This window comes from Octopus bimaculoides, chromosome 4 (genome assembly GCF_046866305.1).
Source record: "Octopus bimaculoides isolate indiv1 chromosome 4, ASM4686630v1, whole genome shotgun sequence".
NCBI lineage: Eukaryota > Metazoa > Mollusca > Cephalopoda > Octopoda > Octopodidae > Octopus > Octopus bimaculoides.
The window spans coordinates 124,820,095-124,832,594 of NC_142931.1; the positions used below are offsets into that span (position 1 = coordinate 124,820,095).

Genomic DNA, 12,500 nt, shown 5'->3' on the forward strand with positions numbered 1-12,500 from the left:
GCATTTCTAAATCAAATTTCACAATATATAATATATGTATATAATTTAGAGCAAAAAAAAAAAAAAATGACCTTTATTAAACAATTCAATAATGAAAAACGTAATTCATACCATCCAGAAAAATAAATACAGTAAAAAAACTTTTTTTTTCTCTAAATATAGTATAAAAACCATTTTTTTCCTCTAAATTATATATATATATATGTGGGTGTATGTATATAAATTTCCATACGAGTAGGTGTATATATGCATATATACACGTATATCTATATTCATATATGTATGCATATATACACATATACATATCTTCATATGAACACCATTTCAATCACGTGTACATCGAAGGAACTCCGACTGAGATATAGCGTCACAATGGCCGAGAGTAATGCAGCAAAGGGCGTTAACCCAGGAAAGGATTAGCAATGTTGTAAACGTTGGATAAATATAAATAACAAAGACTCACTTCATATATTTTCTATGTTTGTGCGTATGCATGAGTCAGCGTATATATATTGTATGCTTATGCTGAAGCGTGCAAACTGATGGAAAATGCAGGCTGAGTGTTATGTAGCGAGGTGGAGTAACACAGTATGGCGTCCTTTTTGAAGTCCTGATTATAGTGTGGCATATTTGGCGATAGCGTAAGGGTGGATTGATGTATGAATGCATTTAAGTATATATGCATTTGTTTTTATGTATATGTATGCATGTATGTCTGCATGTATGTATGTATGTATGTATGTATGTATGTATGTATGTATGTCTATGTGTATGTATCTATATGTGTGTGAAGGCATGTATTATACACATTTATGTAGTTATCTAGTTTACATTAGTATCTATCTATCTATCTATCTATCTATCTATCTATCTATCTATCTGTCTGTCTGTCTGTCTGTCTGTCTGTCGGTATGTCTGTCTGTCTGTCTGTCTGTCTGTCTATGTATCTATGATCATCCTTCAAAAACTACGAATCAACAAATAACTGACCACTTTTATCTATGAAAATTACAATTTCCAAACATACACATTCCAATATGTATATCTAATTGCATTTAAGGAGAAATACATCGAAGAATAAATTAAAATCATAATGTCGTAATAAGGAAGGTTCTTACCCCACAAGAATGTTGACTACTGTATAAAGGTTAAGAGTGGAATGTGAGTTATTGTGAGGATGAAGGAGACCATCATGTATGCTATAATTCATCACTATTAGCATCTATTTGAGGGACGAAGACCTAAACCAAAATTGTTAGATGTTTATGGCGCATCATCTCTTTGTACATCTCAGTGTATGAACAGAGCACCTTTTGTAATTTTTTATAGGTTACTCTTTACTCTCTTTTACTCTTTTACTTGTTTCAGTCATTTGACTGCGGCCATGCTGGAGCACCGCCTTTAGTTGAGCAAATCGAACCCAGGACTTATTCTTTGGAAGCCTAGTACTTATTCTATCAGTGTCTTTTGCCGAACCGCTAAGTTACGAGGACGTAAACACACCAGCATCGGTTGTCAAGCGATGTTGGGGGGACAAACACACACACACACACACACACACACACACACACACACACACATATATATATATATACATATATACGACGGGCTTCTTTCAGTTTCCATCTACCAAATCCACTCACAAGGCTTTGGTCTGCCCGAGGCTATAGTAGAAGACACTTGCCCAAGGTGCCACGCAGTGGGACTGAACCCAGAACCATGTGGTTGGTAAGCAAGCTACTTACCACACAGCCACTCCTCACAATTATGTTTGTTATCAACAAAAGCTTATAGAATTACCTCTATAAGTACCAAACCCTTATCAATATTCCCTAAAGTCAATCCACGTGGAATAAGTTGGGATTTCCATATTCTTATCTATATTCTCAACTTACTCCTGTTCCAACGGCTTCAGCACTTCTATGGATAAACTTTCTTTACGGGAAACTAATAACTGAATCACATCATCATCTATGACTTCTTCAAAGCTTCTTATTTGCAAGTGTCAACTTCCTGATTGTGAGAAACCTTTACAGTCTTGGATACAATCCGGCCATGTATTTTCCCAAGTATCATTCGAAGTTGTGTTATCCACAGCGTTATGTTGGACCTCTTCCAGATTTTTCAAACCATTGGTTTATCCTCTCTGTCAATTACTTACATAAATTTAATGTTTTCTCAGATAATATATGTTAAAGTTACCTAACACATCTTGATCCAGTGATCAAGTTGTAAGAAGTTATATTCTTGGAAATATATCCTTCTCTCAGATAAAGCTTATTTAAGTTCACTGAGTGTCTTGGTGCATCGTCTAAAAGGAACTATTGTTTGTTGGAAACATTATTCAATATTGTACTTCTCTACAGTAGGACAGATGTTAGCAAACCACTCTTCGAAAAGGCTCTTGGTCGTCCAAACCTTTGAACACTAAATCAGACGTAAATTAAAGTTTGAGCAATTACTGAAAGCGCTTGAATTTTAGCAATTATACGAGTAGACGAGTAGGAGCATTAATTTCATATTACCAGAAGCATTTCTTCCTCAAAGAAGCATCAGACGACTTTTGGAAGCTTTAAATCCTGCTGCTGATTTTCATTTTCGAGAAATAAAAGCTTCAGTAGGCATGATGTTCCAGAAAAGTCTAATTCCCTCAAAATAGTATTTCGCTTTAGCAATATTTGTAGCAGCCTCTGTGCCTGCAGTAGCAGCTTCGCCAGCCATTTTTATATTATGCGAATTCAGGCATTTCTTAAGCCTTTGAAACCAGCAGTAACTACAAAGAAAATGTCTTTCAGCGGAAATTTCATCTTCCTATTTTGGTAAAACATCTTATAAACTTGTATTTTTTTATTACCACTGTGATTACTGGCACATTACTTGAATTCTGATTCGCGATCCATTCACTCAAGAGCCGTTCCATTTTAAAGCATACCGTTAGATCTATGAGAAAGTTAGGTCGGAACAGTTGACGGATTAACTTCTTGAACACTTGACTTAATTTTTTTCTCTCTTGTCACGTATTGTTTCCACTATAGACTTTGCAAGCTTTAATGGTTTGGTAACGCAGCTGATTATTTTCTTCTGCATCAAGCGTTTTTAAAATATCAAGTTTAATATCTAGTGTAATACTTTTACAATTCCTTTCCGCACTACTGCATCTAGTTCCACTTGACAGCCTTTTCTCAGATATTTTGAATTTTCGGTAAATCCAACAGTGGTGGTGATCAGCAATTATCCGTGCAAATATGAAGTAAAAAATAGCAACAGGAAAGAACTTATTTCGTGAAAGAAAAGAATCTTTCTCATTCCTATGGATAGAAATAAGATTAAAAGGTGGAGGGATGAAGTGGGAGCAAGTACTATACGATTGCAGTTAGTTGAAAGGTTACTAGGTTCATAGGTACTTTTCCTCTTGTATCTCTGATTGGAGCCATAATATCTTCACAATGTACTCACACACACATACATCCCCCCACTCTCTCTCTATCTCTATCTCTCACACACACACGTATATATATACGCCATTATGTTGACGTACAACATAAGTAGTTACAGACATTACTACCATGCAAATAATTTTATTGCCGGTCTCAATTGATTAATCAAAAATTAGTGATGTTATAGTAGGTTTTATATTAGTGATGAAGGTGATTATAACGTTGGATTATTTCTAGTAGTAGCAATGGCCATTTTGTTCTTAGTCTGAAATAAACCCTTATTGACTTCAGATCAAAGATATTTCCTTCAACTTTTAAATTATATTGTGTCTGATTGTTTATTATTTTAGATGGAGTTGCTTATCTTGTTGTTATTATTACTGGTGATTATGGAGTTGTTGCCTTGGTGATGGCGGCGTTGTATTACTTTTGGAGCTGAAAATATAAAGTAGCTTTAGTGATGACAGTTGATGTAAGTATCCATATATATATATATATATATATATATATATATATATATATATATAAAATATATAGTTTTAGGGAAAATAACCAATTTTCAAGAACTCATCGATGAAAATCCACTATCACATATAGAAAAATTAATAATTAAAAGCACAATAAATGAATTTTACCTGTAATTTTGGATTTTGTCCCTAATATTATTATATATATATATATATATATATATATATATATATATATATATGCGTGTGTGTGTGTATAAAGAGAGAGAGAGAGAGAGAGAGAGAGAGAGAGAGAGAGAGAGAGAGAGAGAGAGAGAGAGAGAGAGAGAGAGAGAGAGAGGGAGTGAGGGTAGATTGGTAGATATTTGGAAGGTAGATAAATAGATGGGTACGCATTCCAACTCAAGAAAACGTACATGTAACACAAATATTCACAGTCAAAAGTACCAACTCACACTTTCTAATTATAATGACGCACACACAAGCACTTACATAGATACACACACATGTACCTACATACACAAGTGAACGTGCGTGCGCACACACACACACACATATATGTATCATGATTGTAGAATTTGAAACGTAACTATACCTTAATCTTAGTTAAAACGTCTATATCTATATTTGTGTGTATACATGTATTTATGGATGTCTTATAAAACTATTCTGCACATACAATAACAGCCATACCAACAATCCAACACACTTCCATCATCAGCTACTTCACGGATATCACTATGGTTTCGACACCTGAGCAGTACCATTCAATCCGGCGGTGTCAACAGCACTAAAATAAGTGTTGCTTGTGAACAAACATACCAGAGATATCACCACATTCATTCAATCCTAATTCTAGGAAGGATTAAACGCTAACATTATTAATTAAACTACAAGAAAGAAACCACGTTATCCCATGTACAAAAACAGTGTCAGTAAATAAATTCAATAAGTAAACCTATAACTAACTTATCTAACTAAATAGCAACCTAACCCTTGAAATCCATGCAGATAATATTCCCACCAGTCTTTCATAGTTATTAATATAAAAGTGAAAGCTTACAAAACAAACGCGATTGAACTTAACAAATAATATACTAATTCTAATTGAATTAAACTATTTCATAACCCAAAAGTTAATAATCAAAACACCCCATACCTATTAAATATTCGTTATCCTTACATGATTAAATGTTAAACTTATACCTGTAATTTAATAGCTAATACTAAAATATTCTTATTAAATCAGAAACTAATAAAAGAATATCTATAATTAGCAAGTCTCATTAAAAATCTTGTGACGATTAAAGCTAAATATATAACTGTTTAAAAGATAATATAAAAAATAAAGTATTACCATATGCACACATATGTATGCAATTTATGCATACATACATACATACATACATATATATATATATATATATATATATATATATATATATATATATATATATATATATATATATATATAAATGTACATATATCCATACACGCATATATATACAATTTACACACACACACAGATATAGGTATATGTGTATGTACATATAAACATATAGACAAATATGTAGGTTGATAGAAAAATCGACTCACAGATCAATCGTTAGATTGGTAGATAGATAAATAGATGTCACATAGTAAGATGCTGTATCAATATCTATTTTAAGAGAATTCTATTTCATTTCATATATTTCTATTACTGACAATAGTATTAACTTGTCGCCCTCAATTATAACAGACAAATTAACTTATCGGCAAATACAGGACACATTTTCCCATTCTTTCATGTCAATAAAATAAAGTAAGCTTTATTCAATTTATTATGAAATTTTCATTTCGTTTTATTTTATTTTCGTCACCAAACTTGCTATCTCTAGAAACTAGGTTGCTTATGCTTACTATCGTTGTGAAAGCAAAAATTATCTTTGTGAATCGCTCACCATGAAAACGATTTGGCATCCCATTTTGCAGCTGATCCTTTTTGGTTCCTTGCCAAGAAGATTTTCACTAACTTTGTGGTATTCTCTTCTCCATCATACCTAAATCAAGATGGTTCTGTAAGTAGAACTCCTGTGGAGAAAGCTTCCACGTTTTCTTCTCGCTTTACTTTCGACTCCATACTACACAAATACACATGCACAACAAGACTCCTCCCAAAAAGCTTTCTCTGTTACACGCAAACTTCTCCAGTTAATTCTAACCAATAAAGCAATCACACTTGACAGTATCCTTTTCATTATTTTCAAATGATTAGAGTGGTGCATTGGCAGGATCTTTAGAGGGTCGAATACTTTCTACCGGCTCTTGACTTCTGAGTTCAAATCCTACCAAAAGCAACTTTTCCTTTCAGCTTTCTGGATTAGATAAAATATAGTACCAGTTAAATATTGGTTTCGGTATAATCGACTAGTCTCGTGCTTCAAATCTCAGTTCTTGTGCCTATATTAGAAAATATTTTGTTCAAATATGGCCACACGGTTCTAACCCCGTCCTCGCCAAATTCTTCTATCTTTCCTCATTCTACAAGGATCTGCTTAGATCTTCAAAACATGATATAGTTTATCTCTTTCTAAAGAAAGAAACCCTAATAAGGCAACTAATTATCGATCTATCGGTCATTTCCAATACCTTAAATAAAATGGAATCAATCGCCTGTAGTTATTTTTTTCAGTACCTCAAATAACTCTTCCTTTTCCAGTAACTATCAACACAGCTCCTGCAGAACTAGAACTACAGGAAACGTGCTTTCACATATCATTTACAAGTGATCAGTCACCAATGACAGCAGACGAGTTTCCTTGCTAAGCTATTCACCTATGAACTTCTTGCATCTATCCTCTTTGGGGACGGAATCTTCTTGGTAGATCATACCATCACAATGCACTTTTGATACGACTCTTTCTGACTGATACGTTACTAACTCATGTGTGCTATAAGGTTCGGTTTCGTCTTCCAATGAGGAACATCTCCATGCTACTTCCACTTTAATCAATCCAGTACGTGCGTCACTTTTCCTTTCATCACTCACATTTCCTTGTCAATAAAACCAAGTTTTTCTTTTTCATTTACTGGTTTTATCCTTTTTTGTACTATTCCCGATATACAAGTAGCGTCTTTCATTTTGGATCTTGTGGACAATTTCAGAAACATTAATAAATAGTGAAGGAAAAATGTAGTAGAAAAGTTTAGAGTGGCTTATGACAGGAAAGCTGGCCAAAGAGGACTGCGTCTCTACAGCCTCTCTAGGTCATGTGGTTTAACTGAATTATCTAAATAAACTTTTCAAGATTTCAAATATATTTGAAAGATATTTGAATCTAAAAACGCTTTTCACTGCAGTTCTGAAGAAAAAAAATCCTGCTTGAGGCAGAAAGGGGTAAAATTCCATAGGGAGTTTAAAGAGACCTCTATTGGATGGATTTCGAACTAATTTTGCTCTCATCAACAGCAAATACCAAAGAGAGGCAAATTTGAACTAAGAAACCTCTCTTTGGTATCTGTTGCTGATGAGAGCAAAATTAGTTCCAAATACGTATCGCTCAGTCCAATAGAGGACGCTTTGAACTGACCACGATGTTTTACTCCCTGACAAGTCACAGTGGAAAGTCTCTTATGACTTGAAACATCCCCAATCATAACTGGTGTAAAGTTTGTTTACTTTTAGTCATTGCTTCGCGCAACTGCACATAAATTATCCAGGTAATTGCTTTCATAGTCACAAATTCGTCCAAATCAAGCAGGACTATGACAAAATATATTCTAGCCGTGACCATACCTCTTTATCCACGCACAGTGTATCTAAAACTACATTTTCTTTCTTTAAAACCGTAGGGTGAAATTTAAGGGAGATTTGGAGACTTGTTTCTTGAATTTTAAGCGCGTTAGCTCGTATACACCTAATGTATAATACTTGCTGACTGCTTTATTTCATTGTATCACCTCTACAGGATGTTTCTAATATTGATGTGACAGGTTGTGTGTGTAAGTCTTATTGATTGTTGCTCTAAAGTCGCTTCTTGTATTTTATCTGTCAACTAATCATCGAGTTCATGTGTATGTTGCTTTTATTTAATCCTCTCCTCTGTAAGAAAGATCTCTATTGTTTTCTAAATAAGTTTGACTACACGAAGCAGTTGATAGTGTAAAAACTATTAAAAGAAAATGCGCTACTTCATCCACAGCAAACCTGACAGGGGTCTTGTTTCTTCACCAACAGCTTACTCGACAGGAGTCTCGTTGTTCCATCAACAACTTACTCAATAGGAATCTCGTTGCGCCGTCAACAGCTTATTTTTCAGAGGTGTCATATTACTTCAGCAACACGTTTGTTAAAACTGTTTCGTGTTGTATGGTAGTTCGGTCAGTCCACGATAACTATGCTCTATGGTTTCCATGGACTTATTTTGTTACACGCCAGTTGAGAAAAGCGTGGGTAGACCCAAGTTCAGAGCTTTTCCGTTTTGTAGAGAAAGCCGATCCTGTGATAAGTAGCCACGATCCTCTCTTAGAACGTAACGTAGCTGATTCTGTTTGCGTGTGTGTAAGAGAAATAGAGAGAGAGACAGAGAGAGGAACAGAGAGAGAGAGAGGAAGAGAGAGGGGTAAAGAGAGAGAGAAAGAGAGAGAAAGAGAGAGAGAAGAGAGAGAGAGAGAGAGAGAGAGAGAGAGAGAGGAAGAGAGAGAGGTAGAGAGAGAGAGCGATGTATATTCTTTTCTACTCTAGGTACAAGGCCTGAAATTTTGGGGGAGGAGGCCAGTCGATTAGATCGACCTCAGTATGCAACTGGTATTTAATTTATCGACTCTGAAAGGATCACAATGCTTCAGGTGCAAAGTATTTAACACCAGTTCACCTATCTGTCAGAAACGGGTTCCAGATTATCTAGGAATGTAATTTGTAATAGATAGGTATTCTATCCGAAGTGAGATTTATCTCTCATTATAGATGTCCAGTTCCTCAAGCTGTAGTAGAAATACGTATCAGACCATCTGAAGCGGGAATGGTTTTCGGAGAATGTTACTCGTGCTAGATCAGCCGTTCTATGCGGATTTTTGTCTCGTAGTCTCTAAGCCAGAACTCTGACTCCGTGTTGCCTCAGTTTTTCTGTTTACTACGATGCAATCAAGAACAGATACCAGCTCATCTCTGAATGTTGTCAGTAATAAACAAGAGTCTTAGAGGGTTCGTAGAGATCTAACTTTTATTTGCTCAACACTTTCAAACTAGGGATCGATATCGATCTTTAAAAGCCTTTATAAGGACATAGTAAGCATTAATTAATTAATTAATTTATTTATTACTTAATTAAAGAGAAATAGGAATGACACGAAGGGAATGCATGATCAACATCGAGAAATGGACAGGAAGTCATATGATAGAAAACGTATGTGACTGATGACCGGAAAGATGAACGGCGGCGTAGGAAGAGGTTTCGTCTCTTGTGTGCCTACGGTCTAACAAAGGCTGTGGGTTGGGCTTTGACAGATTGAAATTATTTACGTATTTACGTAATAATCACTTTCAATACCAGGAAGCTTAGTTTATTTGTCTAATATTTGTTCCCGCTCGATGAGAATCGATCGCTAAAGAAATTACCGGTGGTTAGATTATAGCATGTATATATATATATATATATATATATATATATATATATATATATATATATATATATATATATATATGTATATATGTATATATGTATATATATGTATATATGTATATATATATATATATATATATATATATATATATATATATATATATATATATATATATATATATATATATATATATATATATATATATATATATATAAGTGTATGTATATGATATACATATTGATGGAAGACCTGCTTCCGGTCACACCTTCCTGGCCGTCCAATGTATGGTTAAAAATTGATTGACGAGGTTGGTTTTAGAAAGTCGAATTGAGACTTGATTACGATGACGGAGATAATGGGAGAAAAGCAGAAATCAATGTCACCGCTTTACTTTAATTTTGTATATTATATATTATTTTCGTTCGTGCATTTTGAAAGATAAATTTGATGTGTTTGTCTCTGTATAAATTCGCCTTGTAATTTCGCATAGCGTTTCGGTTGATGTTAATCTAGTAAAGCATGGATTGCAGTCTGTTGCAATATGTTGCAGTCTAGCGCAGCATGGTGCAGTATGGTACAACATGGTGAGGTAGGAGGACAGACGAGCGATGCAAAAGAGCGAATGAGATAGAGTGTCTGTCGAACAGAGGAAATTATTCACTTGGGAAGATGACGAATGTTGAGTGATGGGTAAATCGGATGAAGTCGTTCGTGTTTGTATGTGTGTGGTCGTCTGTGTGTGTGTGTGTGTATGTATTTATCAACTACTACCACCACCACCACCAACACCACCACCACCGCCGCCGCCGCCGCTGCTTCTACTACTACTACTACTACTACTACTAAACACGTATACATGTATGTATGTATGTATGCATGTATGTATGTATGTATGTATGTATGTATGTATGTATGTATCTATTTATGTATTGGTGGCTGGATGGGTGGCTGGATGGATGGGAAGATGTCATTATTCAGTTTTATTACAAGATTTCTTGTCAATAGAGAAAGAGCCGGTTTCTAACCTAGATCCAAGCCGCCTTAATTGGAATTTCAAAAAAAAAAAAAATCAAGAGTTTTTCGTATGCATGTATGCATGTATGTATGCATATGCGCAGTATTTGGAATTAGTGCATGTGCAGATCTGTATATTTTGTCTTATGTATGTATTCTCATGCATATAATTGCATGTCTAGACATGCTCATATTTACTTAAATGATAAACTTCTGCAAAGTTTTATAGATACATATATATATATATATATATATATATATATATATATATATATGTGTGTGTGTGTGTGTGTGTATACATATACTCATTGATGTATATATATATATATATATATATATATATATATATATATATATATATATATATATTCGACGGGCTTGTTTCAGTTTCTGTCTTCTACCAAATCCACTCACAAGGCTTTGGTCAGCTTGAAGCTAAAATAGAAGACACTTGTCCAACGTGGTGCTACGCATTGAGACTGAACCCCGAACCATGTCGCTGGAAAGCAAGCTTCTTACCACACAGCCACGCCTGCGCCTATGCTCTTTTACTTTCATTTTTGTTTCATTAGCATTAGCGCATCAACGATAACTGAGTTATGGAATGCACATGAGACCACATTTCCGGCAAACAAAAACCCTGTTAGAGATGCTCTTGAATTATATTGCGACGAGGGTGAGAATTTTCTTTGATTCTTGCGTTTCGAGACGTCTGATCGATTGGTTTGATGTTATTGTTGTTGTTGTTGGTTGAGGTGATGGTGGCGTTGTTGGCGGCGTCGCTGTTGCTGGTGGCGATGCTGTTAATGTTGGTAGTGGCGTTGGTGGCGAAGGTGACGCTATTGTAGGCGTTGTTGTTGTTGTTGGGGTTTGTGGTGGCGAAGGAGGCGTTGTTTGTGATCGGATGGTGCTGTTGGTGGTGGTGGCGTTGGCATTGGTGGTAGTGGCTTTACCAATGGTGGTGGTGGCGTTGTTGTTTGTGGGGGTGGTGTTAGCAGTGATGATGGTGGCGCTGTTGTTGGTTGCATTAATGATGGTGGTGGCGTGGACAGTGGTAGACTTGGTGGTGCTGGCGTTTGTGATATTGTTAGCGTTGGTGGTGGCGTTGTTGGTGATGGAGGTGACGTGGTTTGTGGTCGGATGGTGTTGTTAGTGATGGTGGTGGCGTTGGTGTTGCTGGCGTTTGTGGTGTTGTTAGCGTTGTTGGTGGCGGAGGTGACGTAGTTTGTGGTGAGGGTGGTGGTGTTATTGGCATTGGTATTAGTGGTGGTGGCGTCGTTGGTGGCGGAGGTGGCTTTGTTAGTGGTGGAGGTGGCGGTGACACCAGCGGTAGTGGTGTCGCCAGTGGTGGCTGCATCGGTAGTGGTGGTGGTGGTGGTGGCGTTGGTGGAGGTGACGCCGTTGGCGTTGGCGGCGGTAGTGGTAGGGTTGGTGGTTGTGAAGGTGTTCAGTCCACGGTCAGCAACGAACCGATCAAATCTATGATCAAAAATGCTTTCCAGTCAAGACCAGCTCCTCTTTCATCTTACATGCAAAGAACCAAGGACAACATTTTCCAATGATAAATAATGATTTTAGAGAGATTTGGCTAGTTTTTTCTGGCAGGTCAAGCGAGGTGGTTCAGCTCTGGTGTTGGTGACATTACTATATGTGGCAGTGGCGTTGTGGAGACAATAATGTTGAGGAGAACATTGGCGCAGGTTAGTCTTGGAAAAACTGCGTCTCGCAGGATTTTCAGAAAGGCACGCCTAATGTAAAATACCCTTGAAGTCTTTTAAGTAGTGCGGCCAGCCTAAAGATGAATCATGTCTCATGTGGCTCTCTTAAGGATGAGTCATGTCTCATGTGGTCCACTTAAAGTGAATCATGTCTCATGTTACCCTCTTAAAGATGAGACATGTCTCAAGTGGCCCGCTTAATGATGAGTCATGTCTCATGTGGCCCTCTTATGGAAGAGTCATGTCTCATGTGGCCCGGT

General features: G+C 36.2%; 1 long non-coding RNA gene across 1 annotated transcript in view; it reads left to right on the top strand.

Annotated features, from left to right (window-relative positions):
• The window catches only part of LOC149136223 (uncharacterized), a 37,635-nt gene that overhangs the window by 8,503 nt on the left and 16,632 nt on the right, over positions 1 to 12,500 (top strand). Inside the window, exon 2 of the long non-coding RNA XR_016241340.1 lies at positions 3,788 to 3,909. This is a non-coding gene — a long non-coding RNA (uncharacterized LOC149136223). The remainder of the gene's footprint in view (positions 1 to 3,787; positions 3,910 to 12,500) is intronic.